Source organism: Salvia hispanica, unplaced genomic scaffold, assembly GCF_023119035.1.
Source record: "Salvia hispanica cultivar TCC Black 2014 unplaced genomic scaffold, UniMelb_Shisp_WGS_1.0 HiC_scaffold_330, whole genome shotgun sequence".
Classification (NCBI taxonomy): Eukaryota; Viridiplantae; Streptophyta; class Magnoliopsida; order Lamiales; family Lamiaceae; genus Salvia; species Salvia hispanica.
This window is the reverse complement of record NW_025952059.1, coordinates 24,222-41,805: the sequence shown is the minus strand read 5'-3', so window position 1 is coordinate 41,805 and position 17,584 is coordinate 24,222. Positions and strand designations below refer to the sequence as shown.

The 17,584-nt window shown below is 36.1% G+C and overlaps 1 long non-coding RNA gene and 2 pseudogenes across 1 annotated transcript; all 3 read left to right on the top strand.

The window, feature by feature from the left end:
* The first annotated feature begins 906 nt into the window (after positions 1 to 906).
* Positions 907 to 1,292, top strand: LOC125198941. The gene is made up of 3 exons (XR_007172490.1): positions 907 to 1,016; positions 1,127 to 1,198; positions 1,281 to 1,292. It is a non-coding gene; the product is annotated as an uncharacterized LOC125198941 (long non-coding RNA).
* Positions 1,293 to 1,398: 106 nt separating this feature from the next.
* LOC125198939 lies at positions 1,399 to 6,101 on the top strand (annotated as a pseudogene).
* A 6,803-nt stretch (positions 6,102 to 12,904) lies between these two features.
* Positions 12,905 to 16,834, top strand: LOC125198945 (annotated as a pseudogene).
* The last annotated feature ends 750 nt before the right edge of the window (positions 16,835 to 17,584 follow it).

The window sequence follows — 17,584 nt, the reverse complement described above, 5'->3', positions numbered from 1 at the left end:
AAAAATAATTCACTTCCTTTTCCACACTCGCATCTACCACTCTCTCTTTCTCTCTCACATTTACTTACATGCAATAGCTGCACTGTTTCCCTCTCTCTCTCAACACACATCCCTCTCACTGCAGGGCTGTCTGGCAATACGATGTGATTGAACATGACTAAAGCCAGAGCGGCAGAGCCTGCTCTTTCTTTCCATTGCACATTTTTCAACAATCTTTACAGCATTTGTAATTATATTCCTGTTCACCATCTTCCTCCTTTCACTCTCTCCCTTTCACTCATTTCGGTGAATCCAACACCCCAAACCCTTTTTGCTTAGTGTACCACTTTCTCTTCTAGCTTCATATCCAACTTCCCCATTATAGGTGTAAGAAAAAATCTCATCTTGGACTTGGAGGTCTAGATAGACTGTAATTCTATCTATGAGAAGTGGGCTATGGCTGGTTCTTGCAAAAGATATGTTCTTGGATTTCTGGTGGTGCTGCTGAGCTTTGCTTCTGTGGAGTGTCATGGTGATGGTGAGTGTTGGTTGGCCTTTTAAAAATTTGGGTCATGTCATCATTCTTGGCTTATTTTAGGGCATGGTATTGGAGTTTAATATTTTAATCATTTAATTACTATCTATCTTTTCGCATACTGTTTGGCCTTATTGCATAATCACGTCATAGTCACACCTTAATTAAACCTTGGGGTTTTTTTGTCCCTATTAGCTTATGACTTAACAAATCTCTGTTCCATCACTTAACCTTCAATTGTGCGTGTGAGTTTTTAAATCTAGTACTACTCCTAGTATCTTATTTGATGGTGAACCAGAGAAGACTTTCTTTTCCTCTTTTGATATTTTTTAGCTTAATTTTTCTTGAACTTTGTGGATAAGGTATTGTTTTGCTGGAAGTAAAGAAGCCCTTTTAGAGATGTTGATAATGTGCTGTATGACTGGACTGACACTCCATCTTCAGACTATTGTGTTTGGAGAGGAATCGGTTGTGATAATGCCACCTTCAATGTGGTTTCACTGTAAGTTTATGGAGTTTTTTTATTCATATATCAGTTTCAATGTTTGCTAATTCTTTGTTTTATTAATTGTTTTAGATTTCAGTTTATCATTCTTGAAATTTGTGTTGCAGAAATCTTTCAGGCTTGAATCTTGATGGGGAAATTTCACCTGCTATAGGGCAGCTAAAGAGTCTGGTTTCTATGTAGATTACTAGTACTTTTTTTAATTTTCCACTTTGCATAAGTTTTTAGCAATCTAATTCCATGTTTTTCATCTCAAACTAGTGACTTGAGGGCTAATCGACTCTCTGGCCAAATCCCGGATGAGATTGGGGATTGCACTTCTTTAGAGAGCTTGTAAGTTCATATCTTCATCAATGTAAATTTAGATTAAAAAGCTGAGATGAGATTGGGGATTGCATTCGAATTTTATGATGATCTTGATCTTGATTGCATTACTGTCAGGGACCTATCATTCAATGAGCTCTTTGGGGATATTCCTTCTCAATTTCAAAGCTTAAGCAACTAGAGACTTTGTAAGTCCAATTGAATTGCAATTATTTGATATTCACATTTACTTGCATCTAATTTATTTTCTTACTATTGCGTTCGTCACCTGTAATATATGACAGGGTTCTGAAAATAATCAGTTAACTGGTCCTATCCCTTCAACACTCTCGCAGATTCCTAACTTGAAAATTCTGTGAGTGCCATTAGAATTTGATATCCCACTCTTTTCGACTACGATGGCGATAGATTTGTGAGGAACTGTTTCCTTTTCCTGCTCCAGGGATTTGGCTCAGAATAGGTTCAGTGGAGAAATACCAAGATTGTTATACTGGAATGAAGTTCTTCAATACCTGTGAGTTTAATGCTCTTTACTTTGGCTTTTATCGCCCAACTTGAATAAAGAATGGTCGTTTTATTTCCTCTTTTGCTTTTGGTTTAGGGGACTTAGAGGTAACAACCTCCAAGGTTCATTATCTCCAGATTTGTGCCAGCTAACCGGACTGTGGTATTTGTAAGTTATCCGTCCTTCCCAATCACTTAAATCTCCTCCAACACGTTGCATCTTTTACACTTTCTGAGGAGTGTGTGTATCTTTAATGTGCCAGTGATGTTAGAAATAATAGCTTGAGTGGTTCGATTCCTGAAAACATCGGCAACTGCACTTGTTCCAGGTTTTGTATGTATCTGACTGGCAGTTTATTCCATTATGAAACATGGTTGATGTAATTAAGTTAAATATGTGTGTTGATGTTAGGGATTTGTCATACAACAATTTCACGGGAGACATTCCATTCAATATTGGATTTCTTCAAGTTGCTACCTTGTAAGTTTTTCCCTTTCGTTAAGTTTGTGGCGGCTTACTTTATGATGCATTGAAAATATTTGATGCCTAACAAATCCTTGTTCTTTTAGGTCCTTGCAGAATAACCATTTCTCTGGGCAGATTCCATCAGTTATTGGCCTAATGCAAGCATTAGCAGTTTTGTAAGCACCTTTCATTCTCGTTTCCCCCACATTCCTTGTTTTTCACGTTTGAATTAAAAATTTGTACTACATTATTTCAGGGACCTAAGTTTTAATATGTTGAGTGGAACGATCCCCCAATTCTTGGAAATTTGACTTACACTGAGAAACTGTAAGTAACTGAATTCTTCTTACCGTATGCCTTCAATCAGATTAGATGACATTATGCAATGTCTTGTGCATTTACTCATCATCTCGAACAGGTATCTTCACGCTAACAAGCTCACAGGATCGATTCCCCCAGAGCTTGGAAATATGACAAAACTTCACTATCTGATGAATCTCAACTTCTAATGAATACAATAAGCTTTTCTCCGATCATCGGTTCTAATACCTTCTTTCATTTGTTAAGGGAATTGAACGATAATCAGCTCTTTAGGCGTATTCCAGAACTTGGGAAGCTAACAGATTTATTTGACCTGTAAGTTCTTCATTCAAACAGTCATATTAGACTGATCTTTATTGATAAGAAGAGTCACGCGTTTTAGCTTGTACTTGCAGAAATGTAGCTAATAATCACTTGGAGGGGCCGATACCAAATAATCTCAGTTCGTGTACAAACCTTAATAATCTGTGAGTATCTATCTCATCTTGAACCCTGATATTCTTGCATTAAAAAACATTCCTTACATCTCTAGGTCTGAAATTTCATATTCTGATTTGATAACAGCAATGTGCATGGAAACAAATTGAACGGAACTGTTCCCTTGGCATTTCAAAAGCTCAAAGTATGACGTATTTGTGAGTTCCTTCTGCTTACTCCGATTTCATCATCTCTCTATGTTCAGCTAAGTTTGATCATTTCATTTTTGTGGTTGCAAATATTTCCAAGTTTCACTATTTACTTTCATTGGATAGGAACCTATCCTCCAACAATCTCACAGGTCCCATTCCCATCGAGCTGTCTCGTATTGGCAATCTGGACACGCTGTAAGTGATACCTTCACGCATTGAACAAATAAGGCCCTCATGTGTATCTAATTTCTTGATTGATTCGGGCAGAGACCTCTCAAATAATAAGATTAGTGGTGGCATGCCCTCCTCTCTTGGCGACTTGGAACATCTCTTTTAAACTGTGAGTCGTTAGTATTTTGGTTTGAAGTTGCAAGACTCCTTTAAATTTGACATTGTTTGGTTTTTTTGCAGTAATTTAAGCAATAATTATTTGACGGGCTACATACCGGCTGAGTTTGGAAATTTGAGAAGCATTATGGAGATGTAAGGAATTATATTATATATGCTCAAACGTTACAACTAATCATATATTTATCTTTCCTGGTTGCAATACATTAAATTTTTTTCCTTTTTGTGTAGAGATCTTTCAAACAATCACCTCTCAGGTCAAATTCCCGAAGAGCTTAGCCAGCTTCAAAATCTCTTCATGCTGTAAGAGCAGAGTGTGTGCGTGTGTGTGTGTTTGCGTGCTATCTTTCGTTATTATCATTATTTTCTTAAACAGTCCTTTTATGACTTGTTCGTAGGAAACTGGAATACAACAATATATCGGGTGATGTGATGTCGCTTGCCAACTGCCTCAGTCTTACCGTGCTGTAGGTTCACAGTCAAAGCCATGTTTAACTCATAATGTGTAATGCAGTTTCTGGTGCTTACACTCTCATTGTTACAGGAACATTTCATACAACAATCTTGTTGGATTTATTCCCACAGCAAAGAACTTCTCCAGGTTTCCACCTGAGAGGTTGGATATTCCTCTTTAGTTTACTTCATAGTACGTTAGTTCTCTAATTCGGTTTAAAACACTCCTCACCTTTTCCTGTTTTCAGTTTTGTAGGCAATCCAGGACTCTGTGGCTATTGGCTCAGCTCAAACTGCGTGCCTCGACCCACTGAGCGAGGTGAGGGCATGCCATCCCAAGAAAGCCATGTTCTGATGACTTATGTTGCTTACTAATGGCTAATATTATCATGCATTTTGCTTTGCAGTCTCGATTTCTAAAGCAGCTATACTCGGAATAGCTCTTGGAGCTATGGTGATTCTTCTGATGATCTTGATTGCAGCTTGTCGTCCCCACCATCCGAAGACTTTCACAGTTGGGCCTCTCGATAAGCCAGGTTTGCCATATTGTGTTTCAGTATCATCATATACTTGCTTTGTCTATAGGTACATTCTCATAGATGGATTGTCTCGTGTAAGTTAACTACTCTCTCCAAAGCTTGTTATCCTTCACATGAACATGGCTCTTCATGTGTACGAAGACATAATGAGGATGACGGAGAATTTAGCGAAATATGTTATTGGATATGGTGCATCGAGCACTGTGTACAAGTGTGTCTCAAGAACTGCAGGCCTGTGGCTGTAAGAAACTCTACTCTCACTACCCCCAGTGTTTGAAAGAATTTGAAACCGAGCTAAACACGGTAGGGAGCATCAAGCATCGAATCTCGTTAGCCTTCAAGGATATTCACGTCCCCTTCCGGATACCTTCTGTTCTATGACTACATGGAAAACGGAAGCCTCTGGGACGTCCTTCATGGTAAGCTCTGTGGGATTGGATCATGACCTATGTCTAGACGTGTGAATCTTGATGAAAAAATGCAATCTTGCAGGGACTACAAAGAAGAAGAAACTTGGGTGGAACACCCGTCTCACTATAGCACTAGGCACTGCACAGGGGCTAGCGTATCTTCACCACGACTGTAGCCCTCGGATCATCCACAGGGATGTGAAGTCGTCCAACATTTTACTGGACAAGGACTACGAAGTTCATCTCACGGATTTTGGCATTGCCAAGAGCCTATGCACATCCAAGACTCACACTTCGACGTTCTTGATGGGAACTATTGGTTACATTGATCCTGAATATGCTCGGACTAACCGTCTTACAGAGAAGTCTGATGTGTACAGCTATGGGATTGTGCTTCTTGAGCTGCTTACCGGATGGAAAGCTGTGGACAACGAGTCAAATCTACACCAACTGGTGAGTTTTTGTTGAGGCTTACTAGAAATGAAGGATTTGATTTGTTAAAATGATTTTGTTATATCAGATTCTGGAAAAGGCAGCAAACAACTCAGTGATGGAAACTGTGGACCCGGAGATCTCGGAGACCTGCTCGGATCTGGGGGATGTGAAGAAGGTGTTTCAGCTGGCTCTGTTGTGCACGAAGCGACAGCCGTCGGATAGGCCAACGATGCATGAGGTGGTTCGTGTGCTGGGGAGCTTAGTGCCCCCACCTGCGGATGCTAAACCGACAGCACCGGTGTCTCTCCTCCAATCTGGGAAAGGCTATAAGGATGAGTATGCAAATCTGAAGACGACTCACTTGATCAACTGCCCTTCCATGAGCACATCCGATGCCCAACTATTCCTAGAATTTGGGCAGGTGATTTCTCAGAACAACGTGTGAACAAGAATTAATGTAGAAAAACTTAGTGGCGGCGGCGGCAGCAGCAGCAGTAGTTGTAATTATGATCTATCTGTCTGCTTAATTATTTAGCACCTAATCAAATTTGAGATGTGAGTTTCAAATTTGGTTGGAAATATCAATTATTGTACTGTAGTAGTGGGATTTTTGGGTATGTATAAAAGGGACCACGACCACTCTTTCTTGGATATTTTGGGCTCACACTCCTAGGCAGATGGGGGTACATAAAATTAAAATGGAGCAATAATTGTTGTGGACCTCTTATCTTGACAGAAGTGGTGTTGGTGTTGCAGTTGTGGGTTTAATTTTGTGAAATAGGGTCCACCTTATGGCCCTGCATCCATCCTGTACCTGCCATGCTAATACGACAACACCTCGGTTGATCTATACATTGCTCTCGGTTGTGTTGTGGCTCGTGTTTAATAATGCATTCTTGGTCGAGCTCTATCTTATGACTCATGTACAACAATACCTTCTCGGGAGTTGCCTCACCTCTGCTTGGGCAATGGCTCTTATTCAAATTCGACAAAGTGATATTGAAGTTATTAGCAAATGGCAACGTTACTCTATACTGCTATAAATTGATGGTAGTATATTTTTTTGCTAGGAGATTAAATTAATGCGACATGCTAATCACAATTTTAGTGTGTATCTACATTTATGCAGATATTGGCTCTGTTTCAGTCTCATTTCTTTTGTTAATTAGTCGATAACTGAAATAAAGAATAACAATATTTTGTTTGGGATTAGAAAGTGAAATAAAGAATAAGAAAATAAAAGGTGCATGGATGAAAGTTGGTTTGAAGGAGGTCTGAAGCTCTTCTTCATCTGAGCATAACGACCCTTTTTCTTCATCTTTTCCAACATCATTTGGAGGTTTTCTAGATGTAGGTATTTTGATGGCAATCAATTCATAGTGTGAGTTGTGACCTGCTATTATCTATTCTATTCTTCCTCAACAATTCGGACTGTTTCTTCAGCATCATTGGGTAATTACTCGTCTCATTTTAGTTTTTAAATATGCAGGGATGCTTCATTTCTTTTGTGTTGCTTCTTTCCTATGGACCACTACAATTGCTTTCACTTTGCACTTAAAACTGATTAGAGCCGATGTTTCATTTATATGTAACACCACTTCCTAGTCTAGGAGCACATAAAATCAATGTTAATTTGATTTCTTCTCGTTCGTATGCTATATTTACAATTTATTATTACAAGTATGGGTGTATTAGAGCTACTTTACTACTTTACTTTAAATCTAGTTTTTCACGTGCACCATGCAATGCAATAGTATTTCTTTTGGTTATGCCTTGAAATTGTTTAAATCAACATGTGTTGGCATTTCTCTGTCAATCATCTAATCTAAAACTTGTGTTAGCAGTTAGATGATGAAAATGAAGCTCAAATGAAATCTGTCAATGAATGTAGCTAAGAATATGTTTTCTTTTGTTTATAATGTTTTGTTACTTTATTATAAAATGCAACTGTTGTTTAATCTGTTTAGGCCACAACCATCTATCTCTAACTCTCATTTTTATACCTGCAGGTAGTTCATTATGTAACATTTTATGCGCTGCTATTCTTTTCAACGGCTTCACCTATTTTCAAGAATGCCACTCGTGTATGTAGTGACCTGGATTTTTGTATGCTTTCATGTCCCCTATTTGGCTGATTAAAGTGTTTCTTGATGGCAGTGGGAATGCCAGATATGAAGGTGAACTCTCTTCCAAATGGGAACAAGCTAGTTAAAAAAATATGCTCATTGCCTACCTATCAACTATATTGTTCACATGGATATATACCAGATTATGATCTAATAATACTTGGTTTTTATATATCTTACTTCAAAGTATTTTTGTCCGATATTTTTTATGTTGTCGTGAAAGTCCAACTATTTATAGAAAGCAGCTGTATTATAGTGTGTTGCTGAATGTGAATTTAGAGAAAAAACTAGTGTAATTCTAGAGGGCTAAGTGTTGTCATATGACAGGCCTTGATTGGATCATGGTTCTTTTAACGACTTCATTCATAACATCTTTTGGCTTTCTGTTCTTGATGTTGGCATAAAACTCCTTATGAGATTCTACTTCTTATTCCTCGTTTCCTAATACTTGTATTAAGGGCCTCTTCAACTCGATAGCGTACGGTCTCAACTCGATCTGTAAGTCTAACTGTCAAAATCTTTCAATCAACCGAAATGAAATCCTTAACTGATATCATTGGATAATCGATTCAGTTGATCTTTATCCTGCAATACCCGACAGATAAGCAGCAGGATAGTGAATTAGTTCCACTGAAAACCGAGGGCCAGAGATAGCAGTTAAGTTCTTGACTGCCACATATTTGAATTGGAGATTCTATTCTTTTGCAAAAGATAATTGATGAGGAATGATTGCTGCCTTTCATGTGAAAGGGATTGAGCTCTCGCAGGTGAACTAGTTTTCTGAATTGTTATGTAAGTACAACTTGTGATAATTGTACCAGCTCATATTTGTGATCAAGAATTTTTTTATAATTTGAATCTTTGGTCTTTTTTATAAATATTGAGGTGTTTAAATTCTGTGTGTTGACTCTCTATTTGATATTCCATAGTGTTTCAATGTGATATTTGAGTTGGGATATATTTTTTGGTAACCATACTCATGCTGATGGTGTAAAGTTGAATTTATTTCATTATAGCTCAACTAACCCTGCTTCCATAGAATATATTATGGGGATCCTTTTTTCAATATTTCAAATGATTTTCCCCTGCCATGCCATGTAAATCAGGTGTTTCCATGTTGCATAGATATGGATCTGTTGGATTCCCTAATTAATAGTAGTATCGTATTTCCAACTGTATTTGCTCTATACCAATCCCAACATCAATTCTGGCATCATAATGTTTTATCATCGCAAGCATAAACATAGACTTGTGCTGTTTTTTTTATCTTGAACCAGAAAGTTGAAATACTAGTACCATCTTGTAACAAATGGAACAGACTACAAGCAACAACATATCAGTTAAGAAAACAATTTATATACTATATTCTACCCCCTCAAAAATCTTGAAGAGCAGAGATGAGCTGATGATGAGTTTGAGTTGGGACTTTTTAGATTCTTAAATTTTTTACACAAACTCATGTGCTGATTCAGAGCTTCTTCATTCCCAACCTTTTCTCTGATCCCTTCACGCCTCCGAGCCATCGCCCCAAAAAATCGGTCGCTTTATGTATTCCCCGGATTATACTATTTATTGTACAGGAATTAATGCTCAACGGAAACTGGGATTTCAAAAAATTCAATTTTTTTTTCTTTTCCCTTTTTTGCTTCTGAATTAAATTTGCAGGGTTTTATGTTCTTTACCTGCCTGGCTGTCAATATGCTTGAATCTTGAATTTCTATTCCCCTTTTTCCCACTCACTTCCTTCTACAACAATCTCTCCACTCATAATCAAATTTTTCATTTCAGGCTCTTCCTTCCTTTTTCTACACAAATTGAACTAATTACGGAGTAATATATAGGGATTTTATCTGTGAATTTTTGTAGATATGAAAGAAAGGTTGGAAAGATTTTGGGGGAGTATGAAATGCTTACTGGGTAATTTGACAGAAGCTGCCATCATCAATGTTTGGGATTAAAACACAAAAAATCTCCCTTTTTCCACTGTTGTCTCAGACGAGATGGGATCTCCTAATCACGTCACAATCTATTAAAATTGGTCATAATTAAAAAATATTATTCATTGTATATGAGAGATAGAGTGGGGAGGAGTCCAATAGGAGATCTATCTTTCAGATTTTTATTGACCATAAACAGTAATCCTATTCAAAAAATGGGGGTATAATTAATGGTAAAGTAGAACAAAGAGAGAGAAAATATGTATAAAATGAAAAAAAAAAAAAGTTAACAAATAAATTGCAAGTTATTTTCTATATTTAGCAAAAATAAAAATAATTTTAATGGAAACAAGGTGAGACTATCAAAAATGATTTTATAATATAATTCGTTTTCTATTTTTTGGTTTAATCGCAAATTTAATTTTTGGTTTATAATTATTATAAATAGTAAAAACCCACATTCCATCAACTCATTCCACTCACATACATTTATATGTTTATTCTATTCCACTGTTTCTTCCATTCCCCAAAATAAAAAAGTGAGTCAATATTCAACTAACTTTTCCAATCTACTAAAATTCTTTACATTTCTTAAAACTTCCCCACAAAAAGCCTCCCCATTGGGAAAGGGGAAAACAATTATTGCTATATTTAAAAAAGATTCAATTAGGAAAATGAGGAGAATACTTTTAGTCTTTTGACTCCATAATTTTACAATATGCATCGAATAGTACTTTAAAAAGAATTAAGCTAGCTCTAAAGGCACATTTTATGTGGTTTTGGGTTGCATTCGATCCATTAAAATTTGTCATAACCTATGAGGGAGCATGGGGGTATAATTAACTGATACAAGTTTTTAATTTTCGCAAATGGCATTAACATAACATGTAAACACTACCATGCAATATATATTTTGGAAATTATGAGGATTTCCCCAACATATAATATATAAAGGGGGCATTTTTATATTGTTGAAAAGACTATAAACATAAATTTTCTATAATGCAAAAAAAAAAACCCATAAACTATATATATAATTAAATCAAAACCTATATCTATAAAAAACCACTAAAAAAATGCAAATGCCTATAACTATCATCCAATATGTCAAAATCCATCCAAACTTTTTAAATGCATATTACATTGTGGTATTTATAATATTATATGTTAAAGGCAAAAAATTAAAATATCGAAACACCAATCAATATTTTTGAAAAAGACTTTGGTCACAATTTACACAAACATAACATTTCAATTCCAATAAACGAGTTAAATAAACTATTTTAAAATCTACCCAATTGTTTGTTATAACCAATTATTCGCTTCAATCAAGTCAGATATTATCCTTTTTTTTAGAAATTCACGCCGCAAACAAATCATGCTCTAGGTTTATAACTTTCATTTTAAAAAAAATTGATAAGTTTTTCTTTTTAAATTTTATATTAACTTATTTTTAAATTTAAATTTTTTTTAAATTTTTGTTATTAAAAAAGCTTGGTGTTTAACAATATTTTTGGTTAAACTCAGGACCAAAGAGACGAGTAAAATTAAATAAAATTAGAGGGGGAAAGAAGGGTTAGATTAGGACCAAAGAGACACAAAGTCTTGTTCAAATATTTTGACGTCTCTTATGAATATTGATCTTGTTCAAATATTGATTGGTCAGAAATCAACTATATATTTTCACTTTTAGACACAAAGTCTTATTCAGTGCCATTGCCAGCTGTGATTGGGCCCAGAACCTAAAAAACAAACCAAGGAAGCCCTCATGCTTTCAACGTGTGGTACCAACACTATTCCAAAAACCGCCAAAGTGTCACTCTCCGCTAATCAGCTTGTACCTTCCTATTTTTAGAGCACATAACAATATTAAATCTATTCCAACGATTTTTAGGAATAATTTTTTCAAATCTACGTATAAATTTTTATAATTACCAATCGTAGAGTTAGCGAGTGGAAATATTTTTATATTATTTGTGTTTTCTTTTGTTTTATCACTGACTTATGTTCTCTTTTAGATTATTCTAATATTTTATAATTGGAGTATAACTTTTTAATATATGTATTCACAAATAATAAAACATTTCAATATAATGGGAATATTTCGGTTTAGAAATTAATGATTTCCTAATTTATACGTTTCACCTAGTTGACTACGTGGGAATTAGGTGGATGTTTATCCCTTCAACAAACATAAAATATTCTTATTGCTAAATGTCGATATGATAAATTAGGAGTTGATGCTTGATATGACTTTTATAGCCCACACAATATTTATTTGTTGAAATTGTGAAATCAATAATACGATTCTTAGAAACTATGAAAATCAGTATAATAGTTTTTTTATTATTATAAAAAGGCCACTTCACATCTCAATCTAAAAATTGGTCCACGAATTCTTTTTATAGTAAATTTGTAGTATGATAACAGTGACCAGTATAAATTAGAGAAGCAAAGAAAACATTATCACATTTAGTGGAGTAATATATATCATACCCATAAAAATAGTTTTTTTTTTATAATCCGTTTAAAAAATAAATTTATTTTTATAAATTTTTTTAAATTTCTCTTCATGATCTACATTTTCCAATAACAATACTTCAATCTATTTTTCTTTTTATATATTTTTTATTTTATTAATCTGACGTTAAAATTCATGCTGTCTCCAACTCCCTATTTTTATGGAAGGTAGAGAATACATATGTAGTTTCTCACTTTACATGTCATGATAGTTAATCTATAAATTTATAATCGTAGTACTAGTAAGTTTTCATTTTTAATAATAGTACAAGGGTGCTAGAAGGGCAAATAGGTTCATAATTCTCAAACATGGAAAGAACATGTTCATTAATATGGAAAGAAGCAAATAGGTTCATAATTCTCAAACATGGAAAGAACATGTTCATTAATATGGAAAGAATAATTAAATAATATATCAAATAAATTTGGCAAACAATTTATAACCTTAAATCGCTTATTCAGAGAAAAAGTACTCCCTCCGTCCTAATAAAATTGAGACAAAACGTTTGATATGAAGATAAGAATTTATATTAAATAAATAAAAAATTTAAAAAAAGAGAAAGATAAGAGAGAAAGTAAAAATTAATAAAATAAGAAATGATTGATATTTTGCCTTTTATTAAAAAAGAATGATTCAACTTTGCTTGAGCGATTAAAAAAGAATACCGATCAACTTTTACGACGTAAAAGTAAAAGGCAAAGGGGCAAAAAGGGAAAAACGGAATAGAGTGGAGAAGGAAAGAAGAGAGAAATGAACGGGGTAGATAGAAAGATAGAGAGAGAAGTAGACACACCCTCTTCTCCTCTGCTTCAGTTCACAGCCTCAAGAATCGTGAAAAATTTACTAATTTGGAAAAACGGAATCGACGAGCCAATCAATAGTGATGTTTGAGGACTAACTGTTTTCTAAAATTTCACTCATTTTAAGCTCTGAATCTCTACAAAATCCCATCATTTTCCTTTTTTTTTTTTTGTGTGGTTATGGATGCATTCGACATGGTTTCCTTTACCACAGGGCTGCGCAAAGGTATATTCAGATAGAAATCTAGATCTTGTTTTATGCGCTGAAGAATGTTCGGATAGCTGCCTTTTCATCTCTTTTTGTATGGCTCAGATTTTGAGAGATCTGTGATGATAAGTTTTCTGACTGAAGTTTAAAGCTATTTGTGCCTTTTCTTTGATTGATCTTGTTTTATTGTTTGGCTGCTGAAATATTTAGAATTTTAGCAATATTTAAGGTGTGCTACTCCATGACTGATGATGAATTTGTCAGCTGTCTGTAGATGAAAAGGTTTTCAATTTTGTGTAATTGATATTTTCATTATTATGTTTTTATCTGTAATAAAGATGATAGTTTTTGGTTACTGTTATAGTGTGTGCCTTTTTATATGTGGTTTTCTAAATATAGTTGTTCTTGCCTCTCAAAAGAGGAAAAATAACTCAAGTTCATTGATGCTTGTGTTATTATTACAGTTCATTGTATAAAACTGTGTTTTCGTTTCAAGATTCTGTAATTGTTTTTACAGTGAATGCAGATGTTTACTGTAACGAATTGTGGACTCTGTCGCATCATGAATCCATGTTATTCACATGTCGTTGAACATATTATATCATCATTGTTTGTTTGTGCTTTTGTGTTTCTAAAAGAAGGAAAGAATGAATTTTGTCCATCAGCTAACTTGCTAATTTGGGTGACTTATTCATTTGCAGGGTTTGGGTGATCCACATTCAATACTACGACTTCAGTTGTTCAATCAAGATATTTCTTTCCTTATCTCTTTTAAGTGTAGATGGTAGAGCCATTTTCTGTTTATCTGAAACACTAGAGTGAAGCTAAAATACAATGTACTTGTCGGGAAAGGGACCTTCTGGCGACAAAAATCTTGGTTCTTCAAAACTAACTTTGAACCCCAACGCCACAGAATTTGTTCCATTTTTTCTAAGGTCGCCTGTAGCTGGCTCTAACGGTGCTGAGGCATCCTCAAAATTTGTTACCTCCGCAGCTCCTGGCCCGGGGAAAGGAATATTAGACAGAGTAGAGTCGTCAGCCTCAAATGACTCTGATGAGGAAGCTCAGCAATACTGGCGCAATCAGCTCCCTGATGATATTACTCCCGACTTTAAGGTCATGGGTATCGATGATAATCAAGGGGCCAATAGCTTATCATTTTCAAGCCTATCTTTGACTGATGACAACGAAAGTTCAAGATTTTCTTCTTCAATAGGTAGTGGTTTTATGTTGAAGGAACAACAAGGGTTATCTCTTCACCCTGTAAATGGAAACAATCATACTGAACAGCTGAGATATCCAGTCTCTTCCTATGGGGAATACCTGTCGCCTACAAGTTATCATTCATCACTCTCTAAGCCTTGGGACCAACAGATTGTCAGCAACGATCAACTTGTTCCAAGAGAAGGAACTGATGTTGGGAATCCAAGACATGGTCTTCTAGCTGACATGTCAAGTGAGCAATTAATGCTGGATAGTTCAGATGTGAGCCCTCTAGAGTTCCTAGCTTCACAATTCCCTGGTTTGCAGCTGAAAGTCTCACAGAGGTTTATTTTGCAAACGGAGGCGATCTAAACCTGACAATTGAGATGCTGACTCAGCTTGAGGTATGGATGCAATGTTATGCATGCATTCTGTAAATTATGTCACTACACTTAACAAACAATTAGAATGCTTAGCCTACCAATTTCAGCCCAAAACATTAGATATGGAAGTTTATTATCATCAGTCCCAACTTAATGTATTGGCTGTAAGTGTTAATTAGTTATTCAATACTCAAAAATATTTATCTATAATTGATGTATAAACATATTTCTTTGTAGAATTAAGTGTATATTGCTTTGTGTTTTGCAGCTTCAGGTTGATGGTGGCTTGAATCAGACCATGCCTTCAAAAACTGTATCTGCACCAAATCTTAATTCGATGGATTTTCCTGCACTCTCTGTGATCGATAGTCAAACCGAGTTAGTTATTCCCCAAAATGGCAGTGCCTATCGCTCTCCAGAAAAGCTAGGCTCGTTGCTGTTCAGATCCAATTCCTTTGTTCCATCAAGGGGTGCTACTGATTTTGCTTCGCTGTCAGGAAAATGGTACCTCAAGATTCAAGCATGTGGAAATATGAGAAAAATGGCTCTTCAGATGCAAGCATTGGATCAAGCCGAAGTTCCCAAGTACTAGCAAGCTCATACAACAGTGGTCAGGGAGGGGCATCTATGGTGATAGGTTCCAAAGCCGAGGATCAGCTCGCTCATCTCCTGTCTGGCTTGAAACTGGAGATGCAGTCGGTAATGGTCATGGGAAATGTTGCTTTTCCAGTTTTGCATTCTTTTAATATTTTTAATTGTTGGAGTGTGTATTCTGCAAGTGTATATGCTTTAACTTTGTTGAGCTGGCAGCAAATATATACTCTGAAATGCGGGGAAGCTCGTGATCATGCACGCGTGCGCAATGTATACTTTGAGCAGGTATGTCTTGTCTGCGGATGTATAAGGTTGGAATTCAAAGAAAGAACAGAAAATGAAAAACAAAATGATACGCTTTTGTTACGTCTCTTGATGAATAGGAATATGCTAATATCTTCGTTATGTGCGGACTAGGGGTGCAATGAACATTGGTTTTGTCTGGCTGTATACTTCCCTAGATGGGAGCTCGAGTTGTGGAACTTGTGCAATCGACTAAGTTTTCAGTTGTCTTTTTTTTCAAGGTTCATCATTTCTCTTTGGGGGTGGGGTTATGAATTTGATCTGGCTATTTATACCTGTAGCCCATAGCTACTCAGCTTCTTTTGTAAATGAGGATTTTATATATGAATCAGTAACCACAATGTGCTTCCATTGATCATATCTGACATATTCAATGTGAGATTAGGCACGGCAAGCGTACCTCGTTGGTAACAAGGCCTTAGCCAAGGAGTTGAGCATTAAGGGACAGCTGCACAATATGCACATGAAAGCAGCTCACGGGAAGGCACAAGAAAGCATTTTTCGCCAGAGGTTTGTTGTTCTTCACCATATGAAAGCTTCCCAATGTTATCTTGTTCCTGTATTATTACCTAGTTGAAAGCTCTTATCCTATCTATTGTCCATCGTTGCATGATCCATGATTCACTATTTTTGCAGGAATTCAGACATTCAAACAAACGGGAGGGAACAGATGATTGATCTGCACGGTCTACACGTGAGTGAAGCTATTCATGTCCTCAAGCGTGAACTGGCGGTGATGAAGAACGCAGCAAGATCGATGGATCAAAGACTGCTTGTCTACATATGCGTAGGGACTGGTCACCACACAAGGGGGCTCGCACGCCTGCTAGACTCCCGACTGCGGTTCAGCGCTACTTGCTGGAGGAGGAGGGCCTCGATTATTCAGAGCCGCAGCCAGGACTCCTCCGAGTTGTTATATACTGAAACGGGAGGTATAGGATATTTTTGACACTGCATTTCTCAGAAAATCTATCCATCCATCTGGAGGGAAAAAGAAAGAAAAATATGGAAATCTGTTGTATCTGTAAATGGGGAAAAATTGGTAGTATACTTTCGCAGAAGATAGAAAAGAAAATGCGTAAAAAAAAAAGAAGGGAAGGATGAGGAAAGCAGACATCTGTAAGATAACTGTGTAGTTGGCCGAAACGTAGAAGGATGTTTTTGTAGTTGTCAGTCAACTTTGATCGGCCACATTTTGTTGTTTTGGTTTTATTACGTGTACATTTTTTGGTTTAAATATGCAGATGTACTAGAATAGTAGAATTGTTTCTCAAATTTCTCCAATCATCACCAATCTCTCCTCTTTGCCCATTTGCTTCTTGTACTTATTGTTTATGATTGCAATGATTAGATGATTTGACGTGCTCTTTTTTACTCTCTCTGTCCCGTCCCCGATTAAGAGTTATACCTTTTCATTTGGATCAGTCTCCAATTAAGAGGCAACTTCATTTTTACCATAAATAATAGGAGGTCCCACGTCCACTAACTCATTCATTCACGTTTATTATAATTATTATAAAACCAATGTAAAAAAATAGTCCTCATTCAATAACTTTTTCAACCAACTTTTCTTTATACTCCTTCCGTCTCAAGATAAGCATCGTATTCCTTTTTGGGGTGTCCCAACATACATGACTCATTTCTATTTATAGTAAAAATTAGGGATTTCAAACATGATTTAGATTAAGTTTAATTAATGCCCTTATTACAATTAGCATTAATATAATGTATTCCAAAATTTTCTGTACCCAACACTCCAAATCCAAAATCACTTTCTTTTACGCCTCTCTCTCTTCCCACTCAATCTCTCTTTTCTCTATAGCCGCCTCTTCGGAAAAAAAACCCTAGATCTAGCATTTCTCTTTCAAATTCTCACTCAATCAATGGCTTCCGACGAATCTGCGGTAGTGACGAACCTAACCCATCCGCGACGGGTGGGTTAACCCTCGACGCCCCTCACTCGCCCTATCTTGTCATATGTCCCCGGATGCTATAAATCCTTACTGCGGTGGCGGTGGCGGTATAAGAATCTCTCACGGTGGTACAAGGAAAAAGAAAAGC